We start from the raw sequence: 24097 nt of genomic DNA, 5'->3' as shown, positions 1-24097 counted from the left end.
AGTATAGAACTTTCTAACTCACATGATTGTTGTTTGTGCTGGGATGTGTTCCAGAATCTAAATGCTACCAAGAATGACTTAAAAATTTCTGCAATTCACGTGGTGACCAAGTAGGTAGTCACCCTACCTGATGTGATTTAAAAGGTATGAAAATGTATGGAGTTGTGGGTCTGGTGTACTCTATATAACGTTGACTTAAGGACCCACTGCATTATAAGGCTCCATGAAAATAGGGCCTAGGGACTAATGTAGGAAACAAAGGCAGAAGGAAATGGCAGATAAAATTAAATGCCCTTATAACCTGCAGTCTACTGACAAATACTTGAGACAGGCAGAGTAGTTTCTCCAGGAACCCACTACTGTCGTAATGTTAATACTTTTCTAGAGGGAAAAAACAACCTTCGTTTGACAATACGTAGGCTTCCAGTATCCTGTGGGTCTTCTTTAGCATATGAAAATCTCTTCGGAAACTTCTCCTTGACTTTACCTCCCCCAACTCCATAGTATATAACAAATCTCTCCTCAAGGTCCCTGGGCAGCTCTTCCTGCCCACAGGTCCTGTCCCTGCGGTTTAATAAAATCACCTTTTTATTAGACATCTCAAGAATTCTTTCTTGTCCATTGGCTCCGAACCCCACCACCATCACCCCAAAACCTTATCAGGGACCAGGTACATTTTGTCTGCATCTGAATAACCAACGTCTCACACAGTCTGCGGAACATAATAAGAACTTCATAAATATTTGCTGATCAAATAAGAACTTTATTTGAGTCACTTCTTTGTTTTTTTTGTTTTTTTTGTTTTTTAATTTTTTTTAACGTTTATTTATTTTTGAGACAGAGAGAGACAGAGCATGAACGGGGGAGGGTCAGAGAGAGGGAGACACGGAATCTGAAACAGGCTCCAGGCTCTGAGTAGTCAGCACAGGACCCGACGCGGGGCTCGAACTCACGGAGTGTGAGATCGTGACCTGAGCCGAAGTCGGCCGCTTAACCGACTGAGCCACCCAAGCGCCCCTTGAGTCACTTCTTTGAGAAAACCTCAATTCTAGGTGACCATCCCTGATAAACGCAAACATTATCTATTAAATTATTAAGGTGTTGGCTTACAGTAATCAACCAAGTTGGCTTCAGTCACATAACAGTATCTTAGAGGAATGAGACATAATTTTGATGAAAGAAGGTCAGGAGTGCAGGATACTGTTGGGTTAGGGAGGCATGGCTGTGCTTTGGGGGCAGGCAGTTGAACAGCCAGTAGGGAAAAGCATTGGAAGAGGATCACTCAAAGCAAGGAGTAAATTCATGAAAACAGCCACTTAAATAAGGTATGGACAACTTTCCAGGGTGAGTTCTGTGCCGATACAACATTTAATGTGTCTGAGTCTCTATCTTACTAGAAATGAGTTGCTGTGGAATTAATCATATCTTGGGCGTGGTTACCATTTCCCAGAGGTGTAACCAGAAAGGCATTAACACCCATTTTTGTAGGCCCCACACCTAGTTGTCTCTGAGGTGTAAACCTCAAAAGGTCAATATGCACAGAGAGAAGGATGGAAAAAGGAAGACAAAGGAGGGAAAGAGAAGTGATGGACACACGGATTGAGTGAAGGGAGGGAGAAGCCAGGGAAAACAAGGGAAAGAGAGAAAAATAGGATGCTAGCCATCTTGAATACTGCATGCCATCCGCTACGTGAGCTGCATTTCAGACTTTCTGCTCCACTCAATGACTTCTTGGCCTAAGCCAGAGTCCCAGATAATGTTTTTTTCCATGTTTCTCACCCACATCCTCAACTACAATTGCCTTTGAAAGGTATTCATCTGCTTCTCAAATGTTGTTCCTACAGAAAAAAGCCTTTGGAAGCAAAATATCATCGTGCGTCTCAGCCACCAAAAAGAACATTTATGGAAAGTAATTGGGCAAATTGAGGGTATGAGCCCCAGAAGAAACAATGTATTTTGACAGGAAAAATTGTTTGGCAAATGTTAAGGTATTTATGAGTAATCATAATGATTCTTTAAGTAATTATAATTTGTTCTGTACTCTGTCACACTTGTTTCGATTTGTGGCTTTTATCAGTGAATCAAGTTTTTTAGTTGTCTTTATTTTTAGGAAGAGATTCACAGTATTGAAATATTTCAAATGCCAATGATGTTATGTTTCTTGAATATTTTCCCTTTCTAGCGCCTGATGAGTCATTGGACTATCATTTTGTCCCAAGAACATTATGGTGACACCAGTCTTAGTCACAAAACCATTACTGTGGCAGGGGCTGGGGGGGGGGGGGGTGGAGAGGTAGCATAAGGGGAGAAATCTACATAATAAGAAGAATCTAGCTTAATGTGAAGGTTGGAATCATTACCCACATTTTCAAAGCAAATTGATTTTAATTTTTATTTTTTTTAATGTTTATTTATTTTTGAGAGATAGACAAAGCACAAGCAGAGCAGGGGCGGGGAGGGGGGGGGACACAGAATCTGAAGCAGGTTCCAGGCTCTGAGCTGTCAGCACAGAGCCTGATGAGGGGCTCGAACTCACAAACTGTGAGATCATGACCTGAGCCGAAGTCGGACACTTAACCGACTGAGCCACCCAGGTGCCCCTAAAGCAAATTTATTTTAAAGTAGATTTCCAAATATACAATTGCTTAGCTGCCCTGTTATAGTTCTATCCTCAGTTGTATGAAGTTCTGTGTTTCAGGGATAGGCAGTTAGAATACTGTCACTTCATAATTCAGTTTTCATTTCAGCTGTGATAAATAGGGTTTGGGAGGATTATCTCACAGGGAGACCAAGCATTGAATGTAAGCCCTGACGTGCTGCTACACCACAGAAGCACAAAGCTGGCACACATCCAAAGGTTATCTGGTTTAGTCTCCTATTGAAACATGAAACTCATTGTAACAAGCTCTCATGAACTGTTTTCCAGAGGAAACATACACCACGTGTTGGTTGATTAGTAAAGCATTTGCATTAGCGAAGCATTGCATACCGTTGAAAAACCTAAACAGAAGAGCTGTTTCCAAGCATGATAAATAGATCAAATAGTCCTGTGAGAATTAAAATAGACAGCTTCCCTAGTTACAACACAGCAAAATATAACACAATATTGTGAGTTTCATTTTTCAGTGGGAAATGAATTACAAGTGGAACATCTAGTAGTATTGAGTTTGTTTTTCACTACATCTCAGAGCTGGAGTGTTCAAAGATTTGATACTGGCTAAGGAAGACGACCTGAATGGCGAATGCTGTAAACTTGTCTCCTTTATTAATACACAAATTCAAACTCAAAGACACTGGTGAGGTGTATATATATATATGTGCTATGTAACAAACATTCTTTCAACAATAAGTATTTAACACATTATGTCTTTGGATCTTCATTAGCCTTAAGGTCTAAATGATAAACAAGAATCTAAGTCTAAAGAATAGAGAGCTCCTCCAGGCATGATGGGAGATGCGCAGAGGATGGGGAAATATCTCTAGCAAATAGCTTGGTGAATGGGGAGCTGAGGGCCAGTGCTTGGCATCATATTTTCGAACTTCACTTTGAGAAATGTCCAGCGAGTCCTTATGTAAGCAATGCACTTTCAGTTATAATAACGTGTTAATGTAAAACCATCAGTTATAACAAATGTCCTACTCTGGTGGGGATTCTGACAAGGGAGAAGGGCTGTGAGTATGTGGGGGCGGGGCTGTGTGGGAAATCTCTGTACCTCAAAAATCTCAATTTTGCTGTGAACCTAAAACTGTAAAAAATAAGGTCTATCAAAAAAAAAAAGAATACTAAATAGTTAAATATCTGCTATAATTTCTGTCTTTTACTTCTCCTCATATACCTAATTCACTTTCAATTCATTCAAATTTATTATTATTATCTCAAACACAGTTACTAATATATGCATATATTTGACACATAACATTTTGATTTATGGACAGTCGAAGCAGCCTAAGAAATAAACCACATGCCTCTAGTTTTAGTCTATAACCAAGAAATATCTGTAAAATGAAACCTCTCTGTATCCCTGACCTCTATCTGCAAATACAGGGATGGCGGTGGGAAGGAGAAGGTACTTTATAGCTTCACTTTTCCCCATAAAATAGAAGGTTCTCTTTCCCATCCCAATATATAGAGATTGCTTGGGTCAGATGCCTACATGGATTTTCTCTACTTCTTCATAATTAACACTTTAAATTGCCAAGAGCTTTAGAAACAAAATAAGTGTATATAGAAGCTCTATGAAAGATACCTTTGTCCTATTTTATATAAATTGCATCTATACATTTTGAAAAAGACTCCAGACAAGGATATCTGAAGATTATTGGCCACTTAATCCAGTTAAACAAATAGTTCTGGCAATCAGTTTTAACTGTTTTTTTTTTTTTTTACCAATACTGAAAATAAAATAAAAAAAAAAATAAATAAAGCAGCTGCCAAGATCCACCCCTCAAAATAAACAAACAAACAAATAAAAAAAAAAAAAAACAAAGAAAGAAAGGCATTGACTGAATCTGCAAATTGTTTGGTCTTTTGTATATATATTATGATGATATATAAGATGAGGCTTTCTACCTGATTATCTGCACGTACTTATCTAAATTCTTCCACTTTCGTGTGTAAATTGATTGCTTAATGAGAAAATATTTTTTTTGCTTGATTCTGTTAATCAATTCGTAGTCAATCTTTCACTATTAATTGAAGTTGAAAAGAGGAAAATTATTTATCTGACTGCTTAATGATTTCACATTATAAGAAGTTTCTGGAGTTTGAAAATAATTTTATATAAGATATTTTACAGTGGAGAAAAATGAGATTCATTTTCTTACTTAAAGTTTTATTTATTTATTTATTATTTATTTATTTATTTTAACGTTTATTCATTTGTGAGAGTGGGAGAGATAGAGTGTGAGTGGGGGAGGGGCAAAGAGTGTGGTAGACAGAATCTGAAACAGGCTCCAGGCTCTGAGCTGTCAGCACAGAACCCAGTGAGGGGCTCGACCTCAGGGACTGCGAGATCATGACCTGAGCTGAAGTCAGACGCTTAACCGACTGAGCCACCAGGCACCCCAAGGTTTTTATTTTTATTGCTAATGCAAATTTCTCATTCTGATGAAAATTATTTATACTTTATTTGTCAATTATTTGTTTATTTATTTATTTTTAAATGCTTATTTCTTTATTTTGAGAGATAGCACATTCAAGTGCACGAGTGGGGGAAGGGCAGAGAGAGAGAGAGGGAGAAAGAGAATCCCAAGCAGGCTCCACTCTGAGTGTGGAGTCAGTTGTGGGCCTTGATCCCACCACCATGAGGTCACGACCTGAGCTGAATTCAAGAGTGGGACACTTATCCCATTAAGTCACCCAGGTACCCCTATTTGCCAATTATTTAAATTATTTTATTTGTGAATTATTTAAACTGTCTTATGAGAAATTTAAAAAGTAAAATATACAAGGAAGTCTTTAAATTTAACAATAAACATAAAATACCCCAATTAGAAAGTAGGTAAAAGATCTGAGCAGACACCTCAACAAAGAAGATATACAGATGCAGATAAGCATATGAAAAGATGCTCAACATTATATATCATTGTCATAAGGGAACTGCGGGTGAAAAGACAAGGAGATACCATTACCCCCTAGTGGAATGGTGAAAATCCAAAACCCTGACTCCCCCAAATGCTGGTGAGGATGTAGAGCAACAGAAACTCTAATTTACTGCTGATGGGAATGCAAAATGGCACAGCCACCCTGGAAGACAATGTGGCACTTTCTTACAAAATTAAAAATACTCTTACCATAAGATCCACCAATTTCACTTGGTACTTACACAAATGAGCTGAAAACTTACATCCACACAAAAACCTGCACATGAAGTTTATAACGGTTTTTAAAAGTTTTAATTTAAATTCCAGTTAGTTAACATACAGTGTAAAATGAGTTTCAGGTGTACAATATAGTGATTCAACCTTTCCATACTTCACCCAATGCTCATCACAAGTGCCTTCCTTAATCTCTATTTCACCCGTCTCCCCATCGATCACCCCTCTGGTAACCATCAGTTTGTTCTCTATAGGTAAGAGTCTGTTTCTTGGTTTGCCCTTCTCTCTTTCCCTCCCCTTTGCTCATTTATTTTGTTTCTTAAATTACACACATGAGTGAGGGAAGCCATATAGTATTTGTCTTTCTCTGACTGGCTTATTTTGCTTAGCATAACACTCTCTAGCTCCATTCATGTCATTGCAAATGGCAAGATTTCATTCTTTTTTATGGCTGAGTAATATTCCATTGTATATACAAACTACATCTTCTTTATCCATTCATCAGTCGACGGACACTTGTGTTGTTTCCATAATTTGGCTATTATGGATACTGCCGCTATAAACACTGGGTGCATGTATCCCTTTGAATTAGTATTTTTGCATTCCTTGGGTAAATACCTAGTAGTTCAATTGCTGGATTATAGAGTAGTTCGATTTTAAACTTTTTGAGGAACCTACACACTGCTTTCCAGAGTGGCTGCACTTTGTATTCCCACCAACAGTGCAAGAGGGTTCTCTTTTCTCTACATCCTCATCAATACCTATTGTTTGTGTTGTTGGTTTTAGCCATTCTGACAGGTGTGAGATGATATCTCATTGTGATTTTGATTTGCATTTCCCTGATGATCAGTGATGTTGAGCATCTTTTCATGCTTCTGTTGACCATCTGGATGTCTTCTTTGGAGAAATGTCTATTCATGTCCTTTTCCCATTTATTCACTGGATTATTTGTTTTTTGGGTGTTGAGTGTGATAAGTTTTTTTATATATTTTGGATACCAACCCTTTATCAGATATGTCATTTGCAAATATCTTCCCCCATTCCATAGGTTGCTTTTTGTTTTGTTGATTGTTTGCTGTGCAGAAGCTTTTGTTTTGATGTAGTACCAATAATTTATTTTTGAGTTTGTTTCTCTTGCCTCAGGAGACATGTCTAGAAAGAAGTTGCTATGGCCAATGTCAAAGAAGTTACTGCCTGTGTTCTCTTCTATGATTTTTAAGGTTTCAGGTCTTACATTTAGGTTTTAATTCATGTTGAGTTCATTTTTGTGTTTGGTGCAAAAAAGTGGTCTAGTTTCCTTCTTTAGCATGTAGCTGTCCAGTTTTCCCAACACCATTTGTTGATGAGACTGTTTTTTCCCCCGTTGGGTATACTTTCCTGCTTTGTCAAAGATTAGTTGAGCATATAATTGTGAGTTCATTTCTGCATTTCTATTCACTTCCATTGATCTAAATGTCTATTTTTGTGCCAGTACTATACATTTTTGATCACTACTGTTCTGCAATATAATTTGAAGTCCAGAATTGGGATGACTCCAGCTTTGTTTTTCTTTTTCAAGGTTGCTTTGGCTGTTAGAGAGGTCTTTTGTGATTCCATAACAATTTTACTTACAATTTCCAAAAATTAAAAACAGTTAAGATTTCCTTCAATAAGTAAGTGGATAAATAAACGGTGGTACATCCAGACAGTGGAATATTATTCAGTGATAAAAATAAATGAGCTATCAAGTCATACAAAGACATGGAGGAACTTTAAATGCACGTTCAGTGAAAGATGCTAAGTGAAAGTGAAAAGAGTCAGTCTAAAAAGGTTACATACTATGCGAATTCAACTCTATGACATTCTGGAAAAGACAAAACTATGGAGCTTTACTGATGTCCTAGTAATCCTATGGTTACCAGGAATTTGGGGAGAGGGAGGAAGGCAGGGATGAGTAGGTGAAGCAGAGGGGCATTTTTAGAACAGTGAAAATATTCTATATGATTCGGTGATGGTGCATACATGACATTATGCACTTGTCAAAACCTGCAAAACTGTATAACACAAGAATGAACCCTGATGCCAAGTATAGACTTTAGTCAATTAATAATGTATTAATACTGACTGACCAATTTTAACAAATGTACTACAATAATGCAAGATGTTAATAATAGGGGGGAACTGGGAGCAGGAGAGAGAGAGTGTATCTTTCCATAAATCTAAAACCTCTCGGGGGCACCGGTTAAGCATCCCACTCCTGATTTCGGCTGGGGTCATGATCTCACAGTTTGTGCTATCTGATAGCACAGAGACTGCTTGGGATTCTCTCTCCATCTCTCTCTGCTCCTTCCCTGCTCATGCACGTGCTCTCTCTCTCTCTCTCTGAAAATAAATAAGTAAACATTAAAACAATAAATAAAACCTCTCTCTCAAAATAAATAAGTAAACATTAAAAAATAAATAAATAAAACCTCTCTAAAAGTGTATTAATTGAAAATTTTAAATATGCAAAAGTAGGGGCGCCTGGGTGGCTCAGTCGGTTGAGCGCCGACTTCAGCTCAGGTCACGATCTCACGGTCTGTGAGTTCGAGCCCCGCATCGGGCTCTGGGCTGATGGCTCAGAGCCTGGAGCCTGCTTCCGGTTCTGTGTCTCCCTCTCTCTGCCCCTCCCCCGTTCATGCTCTGTCTCTCTCTGTCTCAAAAATAAATAAACGTTAAAAAAAAATAAAAAAAACATGCAAAAGTATACAGAATATAACTGGATTATGTTCCTGGATTTTCACAGAGTAAATGCTATAAAATCACCAACTGTAGGATCAGTGAAGATTTCTATAGAATAAGCAACTAATTAAAGTAGATGGCTGAATCTATTGGGTGTGGGTCTGTGCTTGGTTTGCATCTGAAATAATGGAAAATCCTGCCTAGATGACCTTCCACTTTATTTGGGATCACTGGGGATTTCTATTAGCATATTTTTTTTAGTTCTAAGATGCTTTTGTAAGATAGATATATCATCTCTAATATATACATAATAAATTATGTGTATATATCATAGAATAGCATCTCTAATATGTAATATATATTATATATCTCACATATATTATAAACTAGCATCTGTAAAATTGGTAAGCATCTTGCCATTAATGTACTTTCATAATTGGTAATCTTTCTTTTCTTAGTGGCTCATAAAATTTATGAAATCTTGAAATTCAACAACATATGGCAGCTGCTTTCTTGTAGTCTCTTAGGAGAGAACTTTCTCTCCCAACTTAAAGACAGCGATTTAAAGGTCTAGGAGACCAGGGGCCTGGCTCTGTCATTAACTAGGTGTTGTTTGGGGCCATCTCCGTTAATGTTTCTGATCCCTAGTTTCATCACCACCAGTTAAAATAATGCTAGCTCAACATTTGAATCTAGGCCACTTGGTAGACTAAGACAGGGAAGGTGGCAGAGTAATAGAATGAAATTGAATTTCTCTCTCTTTGCTCCCTGTGAAGCACGCGGTCTGTTTCCAAATAGATAATGCAGTTTAGTAATTGTAAGGAAAGGTCCTTGCCATGCTTAGTGAGGAAACAGCAGAATTGCAGGACTCAGGGGATGTGACCACACATTTTATATATTTGCCACCACCTTAGACTTTCATATGAATAGAAAGAAAAGGCTTTTTAGTTTTCAAAAATAAAATGTTTCAAATTTGATCTGCCTTTGGCTTATACTTAGAAATAAGGGGGAACTAGCTCAGTCTCCAAGGCACCCTCCAACTCCCCATCTGCCTGCTCACCCCTGTGCTTTCCCAACACCCTCTGCACTCCCACACCACCACCAGTGTTACTGGGTATTGTTCCCATGACCCCTCCCCCCACTCCCTTCTCCAAGCATCTCCCTGGATTCCAGTCTCTGCGTACAAGTCTACACTTTGCAAACCACCTACAGCTGCTCGGAGTGAGGACTCCATCCCTCCAAACCCTCCCCAGCAAGCCTGTGAATAATACTCCAAATGTCTTAGCTAGTATCACAAGCCAGTAAGCCTCCTCTAGGGCTGATTATGTAACTCTGGATTTTGTTTCCTATAGTTGTGATTTGTGAGCAAATTAACAAACCCAGAAAGGCTGCTAATCTTTGCTACTTGCCTGTATGATGCTGCCGTTAATAACAGCATTGTAGGGGCGCCTGGGTGGCGCAGTCGGTTAAGCGTCCGGCTTCAGCCAGGTCACGATCTCCCTGTCCGGGAGTTCGAGCCCCGCATCAGGCTCTGGGCTGATGGCTCGGAGCCTGGAGCCTGTTTCCGATTCTGTGTCTCCCTCTCTCTCTGCCCCTCCCCCGTTCATGCTCTGTCTCTCTCTGTCCCAAAAATAAAAAAAAAAATTAAAAAAAACGTTGAAAAAAATTAAAAAAAAATAACAGCATTGTATTATTTGTTAATGATAATCATGTGTTTTGATATGGTAATGATTCTTTCAAATTAACTCCACAAGGGCACTAGTCTAGCCTTTAGTCATGCCTCAATCTATCAATTAAGTTGCCAGAGATATCTGTGAAAAGTCAACCACTTCACCCACCACTGAAACCTACCAGCTGTCCCCATGACACAGAACTGTTGATTACTTCATTGAGAATCTGTCTCCTGACAGTTCTGGCCAGAAACGAAGATGAGTAAGATAATGAATAAACATCAGAAGGGGAAATTTAGGGCAATTTTTAAATTATATCATTTCTGTTTTGCTGAATTGCCCACATATCGTGTGATGGAAAAATTAATACACGATTTTAAATACTGGAGACACGAAAGCCTACTATTTGCTTTCTAAACCCTTGAGAATAGATATACAGCTCTGCCTTCTTTTTCAGCTTATTGTCACTTATTACTTTATAAGTTCTATTCTTGTTGCTATCTTGGTTTTGGAAGATAATAGATATTGAGGAAAGCCAATTCTACTCTCAGATCTCCTGCCCCTCTGGTCCTGGACGATTTCAGCTGATTAAAAATGATCACTCATTTCTCCCTAATTCCCTTCCTTTTTCCCCATTACCTAGCCATAATTACTCCCTTAGGTTTAGATAATTACAGAGATTGAGATACCCATGTCATGGTATTCATGTGTTCACAACCAAAATTGATTTGATAACAGCATTGAATTGAAGCTGAGCCCTGACTGGTAAGCTGCCTCCCAGGTTTTTTGCTCGTGGGCTTGCTACCCAGTAGAATACCACAGAAATAACTTTTGAGCAAGACGGTGGTGTGAGGAAAAGGCATTTTTATTTTTCCTTTCAAATTTCTATTTAAATGACCAGCATATTTTTTAAGTAGCTGAAAGCTAGAGACAGAAATTACCCTTACCCTGTGAGCGTTGGAGGAACGCTGTGATGATTGTATTTGAGAAAGCAGGGCGGGAAGTGGATGCAGAACCCTGGAAGAGCTTCTCAGACAAGCGATTAGCTCCAGAACTGAAGCCAGCAACAGGCTCTGGGGATCGAACTCCCTCCTGCCTTTTCCCACTGGGAGGGTTTGGGTTCCAAGAGTAAACCCTTCATCCCGTGTTCCTTCTTGTTTCCTGGGGTCTGGAAAGTAAGAACAAGCACCAGCTAGACTTGGCTCCCCACCCTGTGAGTCTAGGAGGAAAACAGGGACAAAGACTTCTCATCTGGGGAGGTGATAATGCTGGTGGCATGGGTGATGTCCTTTAAGTGACAATCTATGATTTATGTTCCCTATCCTTGCCCCAGGCCCTTAGACCGTGAGAATGGTTTGTATCTGTGGACTTTTCCTTAAAGGGTATGGGGCTGGGACCAAAAATATGCGCCCTAATTCTTGCTTGAGTCAAAACTTCACCTTGAGATGAGTGAACTGAGATATCATAGGATCTATGATAATATGCAGCACTCACATGAAACGGGTTGCTCAAATACAATTGTGATCCTATTGCTTTCTTCTGAAATAGATCTTCTGCCTGACCGGGAAGGGGAAGCTCTAACCGCTTACAAAACCGTGGGTCTGAAAGGGCGGGCCTACACCGGCGACTCCATCTTGTTCTGTGTCCTCCGCCTTGAGTGACTATGTCCCCGACATGCCCCCTTTCCGGGAAAATCGCAGAAACCTCAGACCACGCCTCCTCCCCTTGAGTAACCTCCCGCTCACCGGTTCGATCAAAACACGCCCGGCGACCTGCGCAACAGGACTCCGACCCTTCCCCAAGCCAATCGGCCGAGGCCACGACGACCCTTCCCCAGCCAATTGGCTGAGGCCACAGCCATTACCTCACCAACCGCCCCTAGACCCCTATAAAACCTTTGTGCTTTTGAAACTCGCTCTCTCTCTCTCCAGCATCTCACCGCTGCGCGTTGGTGCAGGTAGGGGATTGAGCTCGAGCTAGCTCGAATGAAAACTCTTTTGCTTTTGCATCAGACTCGGCTCCCGGGTGGTCTTTGGGGGATTGCGAATTCTGGGCATAACAGAGGCCATCCCATAAGTGATTTTAATATTTCTGAAGTGAAGTTTTGGGACAGAGGATTACATGGGGATGCTGAATATATGTACTGCAAACGCAAAGATGATTACGTGAGGACACCGGGAAAAAGTTACTAATTAATAATTGTAAATGCTAGGGGTGGGGGGGAGGAATCAAATTAGTCTTCCATCCCTGATGTGAGAATCAGAGAAACTACACAATAATGAAGAGAAAAGAGTTTCCCAAACTCAGTCCATATAGCAGAATATGAAAAAGTAAGGAGAGTACATACATCTTTATGAAAAAAAGGAAAAGCAGGGGTGCCTGGGTGGCTCAGTCCGTTGAGCATCCAACTCTTGGTTTTGGCTCGTGTTATGATCTCACAGTTCATGAATTCAAGCCCTGTGTCAGGCTCTGTGCTGTCAGTGCAGAGCCTGCTTGGGATTTTCTCTCTCCCTCTCTCTGCCCCTCCCTCACGCGTGCTCTCTCTCTCTCTCTCTCTCTCTCAAAATAAATAGATAAACATTAAAGAAAAAGACGGTTAAAAAAAATAAGATAATTAATATATGTTAAACATATCAATTTACAATGTAAATGGATTAAATTCCCTGATTGAAGTGAAAAACTCTTGGGTTGGTTTAAAATGAAAACAAAATGCAAATCTCATAATATATTGTTTACAAGGAATATACCTAAAATAAGGAAAATGAGGTTTTAAAAATAAAGAAGTGCAGAGATTTATTAGATGAACACAAAATAAAGGAACACGGATTCACAGATACTAGTAAGCAAGCATTCAGTCGTTATATTTCTGTTTATTCCCTTTCGTTTTTATGTACCTTGTATGTGTCTGGCAGTTTCCTAGGCACTGAAGATATAACTCAGTAAAACAAAGTTTACGCCTTAATTGAACTCGCTTTATTCAACAGAACTAAACAAATAAATTACATAATGTAAAGTCAGATAATGGTCACTGCTACAAAGGAAACTAAAGCAAGGTAAAGGAGGCTGATGGAGACAGCTGCTTTAGAGGGAATGTTCTCCAAGGAAGTGATTTGTGTTCAGGGACCTGAGTGAAATGAAGAAGAGCTGTGTAGTTATCTGTGAATGTGTTGGTGATCTACAACAGTGATCCTCAAAGTGTGGTCCGTGAAATGTTTGCTTCCAGGTAGGGATAAGGTAAAGAGATCGTCCCAGAATGTAAAGGAGCGGTGTAGTGAAGTACAATCTTCAGGCCAGCTGGCATTTTCTTTCCTGCGGAAGGAAACAATGTGTCTGTTTGCAGTCTGGCTCATTGTCTCCGACTGCTACCTTGTTGTGCTTTGAATTACACTGGGACAGAGGACAAAGGCCTGAGGCAAAAGCATAGTTAGCATAAGTGACAAAGCAGACTTGTGGAATAGGCAAAGCTAAATACGCACACTTAGCTTGAATACACAAAACAAATGATTATTTGACTTAAAAGAATTATTTAAGTAATAACATTCATTTCTTATATATTAACATCCAAATTCCGTAAAGATCTCTTGTCTTAAACTCACAATTTGTGTCGGCATATATAATTTTCACCTAGAACTCTCATTTGACATCTAATAAGCATATAAAATATATCATGCTCCAAACTCAAGTTCTGATGCCAGCTCCTCGAGTCCTGCTGTCTTGTGCTATGACTTGTCACCACCTCAGTGTAAATCAGCATCTTCCGTTGTAGGGATTGTTGCGCTAGATCCCTACATGCTCTCTCTGCTTCTCCATTGCTCTCTCTCCCAGTCTAGTCTCCACTTGGGTCCAGACTAGTTTTATTAAAAAGTCAGACCACGGCCCTACTGCTCACATTCCTTGCTGTTGATCCATCTCATTCAGAGTATAGATCAAAGTCCTCGCACTGGCTTATAAAGCCTGTGTGGTCTAGAACATGCTACTCTCTAATTTTATCTCTTGCCCCTTGCTTATTGTGTTATAACCAAATTTGGCTCCTGGAAATTCTTTGAACACCCCAAACATACCCTAAAGACACATCTCAGAGCCTTTGCACTGTTAGCTCTCTCCACCATTTCTTTTAGGTCTATTTGCATATGTGAAACCTTATCTGACTATCATAAAATTTCAACTCATCCCAAAGCCAGGGTACCCTTTTCCAATTACCTTGCTTTATTTATCTCTGAAGCACTTCATATTATTTTATGTTTATTGTTTTCTTCTCTCTCTCTCTCTCTCTGTCTCTCTCTCTCTGTCTCTCTCATCTTCTTCCCCAATAGCATAAGGCCAGGAGAGAGTTGGCTGCTTTTATTCGTAGCACCAAGATTCAACCCTCTCTTTCTGTATTGGTATGTATATATTTGTTTAATAGGTGAATACAAGAAAAATCATGTTTAAGAGAAAATGCAAGAGGTAGAATATAAAATGTAGCTTTCTTTTCAAAAAACAAATCTGGACCTGGATGAGGAGAAGCTCTAATCACGAGGACCACTGCAATAGGAAGAAGGCTCTGACTGTAACATCTAAAAGTGTCTCAAACGTTGGGCAAAAAGGTCTTTTCTTTCACGGGAAAGAGTAGTGACAGCTACGGAGAAGTGAATGTTCAGGGGTAGGGTGGGTGAGCAAGGGGTGTGAGTAGACAGCTTGGGCAGGAAAGGGCCATTAAGGGGAGGATGTTCTGCATTTTACGAAACCTTGCTTAAGCTTAGGGGCAGGCAAAGTTCTGGGGCCTGGGGGAAGGAGATAAGCTTGGTCAAGTTTAATCAAGTTAAGTTACTGGGCATTTTTCCAAATTGGTCAGCTAGTCATCTGTGGGAATTGGGAGGGTCTGTGTCTGGCCTGGTCCTAGGTACTTCAGGAAGTCTCCCTGAGCCCTGTCTAATCCTATCACATAGGGCTGGGTGGTCTTTGCAGACAGCCATTTCCCAGAACACAAAGAGGGGGGGATTTCTTGCCCTTGACTGTTTTCCAGGCTCCCAGGCTCAGCTGAAGTTCCACTCTGTTAGCTCCTGGGGAGTGTCGTCACCGGGAAGTCTCAGGACCGGAGAATGATGTCTGTAGCTGCATCCCTGAGCTGGCTTCATCCTCCACAACGTGGTGCCCCTAAGGAACTAGAGGTGAGGGCGTGACCTAACACTCTGTTTCCAGATGTCCTCAGTCAACCCTAAGTGCCAGTCTGCCTCCTCCACCATCTTGACTCATTCTGCCACCTTGTTCCTGGGTCACTGAGACAGACAAATTAAAGGTGATTCAATAGGGGGAGTCAGAATGTGTATTTCGGATCGTACTCATCACTCTGCCAGCCAGTGTCATATGGTATTACCAGAGCTAAAACAGTGATGATTTCAGTTATAAATCATTTACTCTACCAAAAGAAAGCTGGAATTCAGTTGGTTATGTTTTCTTCTGTGTAAATAGCTCGTTCAGGGAGCCAGCCGTGTCTTTGAAACCCGGTTTGGCATCAACTCTCAGGATTCTGTAGATCTTATTAAATACATAAATCTTGTGTTTTCTAAAGCGCTGCTTTATGTGAGCAAACCACCTCAATTTCTGACCTTAAATATTAAAGGAGAAGAATTTTGGGAAATACTAGGCATCTATCGAGGCCCTATCCAGCCATCCAGGTAATGTTAAAGTTGTGTTTACAGAGAAAGATCTCAGGACACGAGTGCTGTGAGAATCATCTCCTGGACCCTTCTACCATAACTTGGAAATATGAGAGAAGGTCGGGTGGCCCCAGACAGGAAGGGTTAGACTGAACCGCTCTAATAGTCTGGCACTTGAAAACTTTTTTCAACAAGCAGTAAAAATAATGCCTTCCACTTGTATGGAACTTACACTCTACAGAGTGCTTTTAAATATACCATGTCATTAAATTTCACAATTTGGCAAGAAAGAAATTATCATCTCCATTTTGTGGATGAGTAATAAGAGCTATTATCTATTTCATACCTATTTCTTGCCAGGCGCCACGCTCAGTGCTCATTTAATCCACACAATCTTATCACGTGTGTGCTATTATTATCCTGCTAATACCCAGATGGAAAGTTAGGCTCAGAAAAATTAAGGGATCTGCACACAGTTAGGCGACTCATAAGTGGCAGAGTGGAGATTTGAACCCATGTTTTCCTAACTGGTGGTGCCGTAAGCTGGTGGCCATCACCCTATTTTGGTCACAACATTTAAAGATTATCTATTCGCTCCTGTACTACCATGTGCCTTAAAAACATATACAAGAATAGAAATTTAAAAACATAAAGGTAAAATGCAAATCGAAGTTCTGATTGTTTCTCCTCGCACGCTCTCAGAATACCTTGTGCTTCACCTTGATCAGTGCAATCGTCCAGGGACGTGTCCAGCATGGACATGAGGATGAGGAAACAAGACTCACTGTGTGCTGATCACTGGTCCTTGATCACATAGTCAGTGGCGTCTCTAACTCTGCCTTGTAACTCAGAGCCTTTGTCACCATTGTACCCCCTGCCTCTCCGTCTGCCTCTGGCCACAGCACTTAGTCACAGTCTTATACTTGGCCAGACCCCTAAACCCCCAGCCTGGGCACAAAGACCTACCTTGCTCAGAGTAGCTCCCTCCTTCGGCTCTGTGAGGAATAAGAGATGTTAACACCCTAGCTTTTGTAATTGTTGGTATGAATCAGGCCAAAGTCCTCTTTAAAGCCAATTTCTCTGGGCAGAGGGCCTCTCCTGCTTTCATGGGATGGTTGCTAACCTCTCCTCGGAGTGAGGCCTGCCTGCCGAGCATGGTCCAAAATAGAGTTATGTATTTGTATTTGGGGGTAGAATTTGCATTTGACTGTACTCTTCTTTGGGGACTGAGCACTCCCAAATTTCCTGCCCATCACTTTACTTGAGTGCTTTTGTGAAGTTCCAGTGATTTTCTATGAGTTTACTTTCACAGGAGCAATACAGACTGTGGCTGTAGGCATTCACATTCTAAACACTGTGATTGTGATTAATGAGCAGGTGTCCTCAGCTACAAAGAGCTCTTTGTCTGGAGCCCTCAGGGCAAGATGGTGGAGTGGAGAAGCCCAAGGGATGAGGCGTGGTGGGAAGTGTGGCATGATGTCTTCCCCAGAAGGGAGTCTGAACATGAACAAACTGTGTCTTGTCACCAACTGCCCTTGACAGAAGTCCACCAGGAACGGTTGCACAAACACACAGGTGGCGATGGGTGTCCTAAAAGCTAGGACTCTTTATGGCCACCGAGGGGAGCTATTGCTTTATCAAGCTTCTCATTCTAGCACTCCAAACCTTTACCTTCAAGGGCCATTTAAAAACCTCCCTCTCCAGCCATTTATTTTCTTACAACAGTTCACTCTCACCACATAGAATACAAACCAGACAATAACAGAAATATTATCATTTCTTAGTTTCATTTGCTTCTAAGAGGAGTTTGCTGAAGGAAAGGAAGTGGGTACCACTGCCGATCATTTGATTTGGTCTCGCTTGTTCAACAGCTGCCTTAAGTTCCCTCCACTGGCCAAGCACAAGGCAGTACACTGGACGGTGAAAAGAGAAACAGACAAGGTCCCTGTCTTCCAGGAGCTGATTGATGATGGTCTGGGAGGGAAGGTACACAGTCAGCTGGCAGTGGTTTGGGCTGTAACTGTAAGCATTCATTCCAAACACAGCATTTGTTAACTCCTTCTATGTCATCCATGCTATGACACTGAGATGTCAGGTGGGCTAGACTCTTGGTGCCAGGTATAAATACAACCCAGTGCATGCTTTGGGATAACACTGGGATCTCTCGGTAGCTAGATGGGTGTCCTCGCCATATGGCAGCCTGGCCTTCCTCCTCAGGGCTTTATGATTTTATCGCTGTTGGAAGACATCTCAGGGCTTCCTTAGCAATGGTCCCCTTAATCTAATAGCAGTGACAATGACTAATCGCTCACTTGGCTTCTTTAAGTGCTCTCTGGGGGATGTTGTGAGGAGGCCCTAAGAAGATGGCCCACCTCCATGGCACAGAGAGGGGGTTTTCATATTTATTCTTTTAGAGCCTCTAGCTCCAGCCATCTGCTCTTTTTCACTGACCCCTGGGAAATGTAATTTGCCATGGTTTAGCTCATCCTTGGGTCTAACCTACACCAGAGTGATAATAAATACAGAATGTAGTGATCCCTCTGACCACCTATCTACACTAGCACTCACCCTCCTGTGCTTTATTTCTTCCCAGTTGTTGCCCAGTATAAGGTATCTTTATATGCTTTTCTGCTTGGACATAGCTGCCCAATAGCAGGGCCCTGGTGTGGCTTGTCCACTACTGTGTCCCCAGTTCATAGAACCCTGCCTGGCCCAATAACAGTTGGTTGAATGAATGAGCAAAGGAACAAACAGATGACTGTCTTGCACAGAGGCTAATTCTATTAAATATATTTTTTTAAGTTTATTTTTATTTTTGAGAGAAAAAGAGAGAGAGAGTGAGCACGAGTGCGGGAGGGGCAGAGAGAGAAAATCTCAAGCAGGCTCTTCAGTCAGCATGGAGCTCAATGCAGGGCTCCAAGTCACTAACTGTGAGATCATGACATGAGCTGAAATCAAGAGTCGGACGCTAAACCGACTGAGCCACCCAGATGACCCAGTTCTATTAAATTCGTACCAAAGAGGAGCTGTGATATTTAAGGAAACCAAAGGTGGCCTCCTATAGTCACAATCCTTCATTCACTTTGTTAATTTACATGTCCACAAAACCATGTAGAGTTATCGCTAAAGTTCTCTGCGTGACTCTGAACTCATAGAATGACCTTCACATGTTCCAGATGTCAAGGTTCCCCCCAGGGGAGGCAATTTTAATAGGGTGCAGGGTGTTCAGAACACTGGGTTCCCAAATTTTCTTGACAACCCCTCAGGGAAGAGTCTTTCTATCATATTTTAAGCAACCATTTTTTAAAACCAAGAAACAAAGCATCTTCATGCAACTTTAGGTAATGGTGTGTGTATGGAGGATGGTGTGTGGTTATAATAACATATACACAGAGGAATGTAGTGAAATCTGGACAACCAGGGCTTAAAAAAACGATTCTGGATGGAAGGCAATTGCAACAGGAAAAAATGGTGGATTTGTTCACATAGTTTCTACCTGCTCATGTCTGTTTCTACTAACTCTCAATTCTAGATATTGATGTAAATATGAATATTGGGATAGATGTCTCTGTTTACTTTATAGCATCTGCTAACTCACTGTTTCTGTTACCACATCATGTAAAGCTCACACAGGTCCATCATGACTGTCCTCCTACCCCTCTCTACCTGCCTCTCTCTACATCAGGATCTTTGTAAGGACACACAAATAAAAAGTCTTAATTCTCCCATTGAAATTAGAAAAGAGATTTCCCTCCCCACTTTTTCTTTGAGCATTTACTTTAATTATAATTATACATTACATATATATTAATTTATATTTAAATATATTTATATTTAAATATATAATAAATATATAAAATATATATAATATTATATAATAAATATATAAAATAAATAATTTATATTCAAATATATTTAAATATAATTGAATTATTATAAATTATAATTATTTAATGATGTAAATTGAATTATAATTAAATTATAATTATAAATGCTTTCTCTTCTCTGAAATGTATATAAATCCTTCTGAAAATGAGATAGGACTTGTATCAGCTTTATGACCATGAATGTCTTTCTCAAGGAAGAAGGAGCCATCTCTTTGGAATGTAAACATCAGAGGAGTTAGGGGTCCCATCTCCTGGTTTCTGTGGGAGGGTAGAGGCCTAACTTTAGTGGGTTCCTTGCTCCAAGTTTCCAATCTACTCCTGCCATAAAGATATGAGATGCTTGTTTTACCTTTGGATAAAGCCAATTAGCTAACAGAGATGGTTGCCCCAATACCAGGTAGAGTTAGGATAAACTCTGGATGACAAATGGTGCTGGCAAGTCATTACACTCAAGGACTAGTTATTGTTTATCATGAGAACATGTACGTAGCAAGTTGTATCTGCTTGTCTGTATAAAAGGGTAAGATTTCTTTCTGTTTTTGCAATCTCTGAGCAGATCGCCTGTGGTGCTCCTCGCATTCTGGTTTAATGCTTATTCAATAACAAAGGTGTTTTATTTCTCTACTATCTTTGTAAGGAGGACTTCTGTTTTTGTTTTTGAAGATTTTTGTTTTTACTTGTATTTTCCGAGCACCTTTCACTTTTATCTCTCTCAGGGCTACCTGCCTGATTTTCCTTTCAAATTCCTTTAAAAAAAAAAAGTCTATTACTGGTCAGTTTTCCTTTGGAGCAAGGTGGCCAACGTATGAACTGGCTACAAATGGGAAAAGTGCCTGCTCTTGGTCCAACCATGAGTCCAGGTATGAAGCTGGGTCTTCTGTCCTACTCATTGTGTAGAGGTCTTCTCCACAGTGGGGATTGTGTTTGAGATGGATTGTCTCAGTGGTTGTGTGCCAGCAAATTTTTTTAAAGTAGGCTCCACACCCAGCATAGAGCCCAATGCAGGGCTTGAACTCATAACTCTGAGATTAAGACCTGAGCTGAGATTAAGAGTCTGGATGCTTAACCCACTGAGCCACCTGACGCCCTGCCAGAAAATATTTTTGCCATGAACACATGCCTACTAGCTTATCACCTGATGCTCAAGTTGGCAATTAGAATTTAAACCTCAGACAAGCTTACCTAGTTTCTCACAAAGAAATTCAACTCATCTTTAGAATCCAGGTTCTATTCATAACGTTGGAGAGTCATCTTGTAACCTAAGGCACTAGAGACAAAGGAGACCATGAGGAATGGGGAGCTGAATATGACCCCATTGGGGAAAATCATTCAGGAAGTTCTTTGTTCTAGTGATAATAGTAGCATTTTCACAGGAAAGGGGAACATGGAGTATAATATTCACAAGGAAAGAAAAGATGCAGATTACAGCAGAGAAAAGAATGGAAAGTGAGAAGAAACACCAAGTACAATCTGGAGACAAAAGGAGGATGTGTAATGAACAAAAGCAGAAGAAAGTGAGATTCCTAAATCTCAGATGATTGGATGAGAAGAGGGAGCCATTGCCTGGTTCAAATGGCCTGCAGTGATTTTTAAGTACTATGGACACTTAGTGTGTACAAATATTTTGGGGGGAGGGGCAGAGGGAGAGGGGCAGCCAGAATTTTAAACAGGAGCCATGCCCAGCATGGAACATGATGAAGGGCTCTATCTCAGAAGATCATGACCTGACCTGAAATCCGGTTAAGGATGCTTAACTGCCTGAGCCACGCAGGTGCCCCAAGTTTGTACATATTTTAAGAGTTTAAGTAGAATCATGTTTCTTTAGCAGAAAATTCTGCGATTCCTTCCTTTGATGCAGAAGTTTTGGGTTGTTCGGCTGACTGCACGGCAATGACCACTGTGTTCTGGGAAACCTCCCTCTCTGGAGGAACCTCATGCAGTTTCAAAAAATTACTTTTTCTTTGGGACGGAGGTTTATTGGTTCTCTGCATGGCCAGGAAATCATCCTGTTTGGACTATGGAGAGTCTTAATTACCCCTTCCAAATTAGTTTGTTCTTCCTCTATCGGAACTTTTAATCAGTACAGTTTGCCAGGCGTAAGGCTGTTTATCCAGAAAGTGGAACGCCTCCAGGTTTTGCAGACAGCCATCTTGCAGAGGGCATATCATTCTGTATTTCTTCCTAACAAAGGACAATGGTGGAGAAAGGAAACAAACACATATTGAAATATACTATGATCAGACCCTTCCATGAGGTGCTTTGTATGGAATGCTTCATGGTAAATGATATAGATACCGTTTTATTTATTTGCCTATTTACTTCTTGAAGGATAGCTGACATGCAATGTTATTAGTTTCAGGTCTACAACATAGTGATTTGCCAATTCTGTGTATTACTCAGTGCTTACCACCATAAGTGCAGTCACCATCTATCACCACACAACTATTCTTTTAAGTTAATTTATTTTCGGGGGAAGGGAGGCAGAAAAAGAGGGAATAGGAGAGAGAATCCCAGTCTCCGTGCTGTCTCTGAACCTGACTTGGAGTATGAACCCACAAACCATGAGATCACGACCTGAGCCAAAACCAATAGTTGGATGCTTAACTGACTTAGCCACCCAGACACCCCGATCACCACACAACTTTGTTATAATATTTGTAGATGCCACTTTTACTATTTAAAAATTTTTTTAGTATTTATTTAGTTTTGAGACACAGATCAACAGGGTGTGAGTGGGGGAAGGAGCAGAGAGGGAGAGGTTGACATAGAATCTGGGGCGTGTGGGTGGCACAGTTAAGCATCTGATTTCAGCTCAGGTCATGATCTCATGGTTCGTGAGTTTGAGTCCTGCATCGGGCTCTGTGCTGACAGCTCAGAGCCTGGAGCCTGCTTCAGATTCTATGTCTCCCTCTCTCTCTGGCCCTCCCCTATCTCTCAAAAATAAATATACGTTAAAAATAATTTTAAAAAAAGAATCTGAAGTAGGCTCCAGGCTCTGAGCTGTCAGCACAGAGCTGGACACATGGCTCAAACTCACAAACTGTGAGATCATGACCTGAGCCAAAGTTGGATGCTTAACTGATTGAGCCACACAAGTGCCATGTAGATGCCACTTTTAAGAGGTTGCCTGACACCCCAAAAGACTGAGTTATTTGCCCAAGGGCTATACTGTGTGAAGTGGTGGGACACGGATTTGAATTCAGCCTTGACTCCAAACATTTGCTGGTTGCAATGTAGCTAGTTAATACTCATTAGTCTCCAATTAGGCCTGGGCTAAAGACAAGGAAGAAAAGACGCTAAATTCATTGGATTAATGCAGTTTAACCAAGCCTTTCCCATGTACACAGAGAGGTAAAAATCTTACAAACCTCTCCTTTTACCTAGTATGGTTCCTCAAGTCTGATTTTACTCCTGTATTGGAGACATTATTTTCCAGAACTCTTCTGGATGTTTTCTCTTTCATTAATGCAATCTTTATTCCTCTCTCCCTCCCTCCCTTCCTCCATCTCTCTCTCTCTCTTCCCCTTTCTCTCCCCTCCCTTCTTTTCTTTTCTTTTCTTTAATTTTCTTTTCTTTTCTCTGCTTTCTCTCCCCCCGCCGCCGTAGCCTTTTTTTTTTTTTTTTTTTTACCATTACAGCAAATTAGTAAGCTTTATTACCCAAGTGAAGGGCAACAAGAATAGACCCACACCATAGAGTAAGAGAAAAAAACTAACTGGGGATGTTTCTCCCAGACAGAAAGGGGAAGTAGAAGCTTTTCTGGTCTATAGGTCAAGGGAAAAAAATTCAGAGATGATCCAAGGCTTAGGATGTAACCTGGGTCCCTCAACAACCTAGAACTTCCAGCTTTCAGGAATTATAACCCAAATTGAGGACAGTAGGAGCCAATGACAAGGAACAGAAGCTTCCCTACTAATGCTGAAGGTTTTCTATGAACTGCCATGTGCTCTAAATACCTACAGGAAAAGATGGGAAAGGAAAGACATTTTGGAAGGAAAAAACATCATGGATAGGGAATTGAATTTTAAGTTGTTTTAGATATGAAGTAGTTTTTACCATGAAAAGTAAAGTTACCTTATCCTGGAAGTTCCAGGCTTCCTCACCTGTGCCTCTCAATCAGGGGGGTTGGGGGATAGGGCCTCTCAATCAGGATGAGAGAAATGAGACAAAATGGAAAAATCTGTATTTGTAGCACACCCCTTGTTTGTATTGTATAAATTTTGGACAATAGTATGCTTCCATAACTCATTCTTTTGTATTATTAATAATGACTCCTTGAAATACAAAGAGATTATCTGAGAGCCATTACATGTCAAGCTGTGATGAATATCTACACTATGGCATGAATTAGATCATTACAGCTCATTTCCACACCCTGTGGGTC

The sequence above is a fragment of the Herpailurus yagouaroundi genome, unplaced genomic scaffold (assembly GCF_014898765.1).
Source record: "Herpailurus yagouaroundi ecotype Mexico unplaced genomic scaffold, PumYag 205, whole genome shotgun sequence".
NCBI lineage: Eukaryota > Metazoa > Chordata > Mammalia > Carnivora > Felidae > Herpailurus > Herpailurus yagouaroundi.
The sequence above is the reverse complement of the archived record's forward strand: the minus strand, read 5'-3'. Positions refer to the sequence as shown.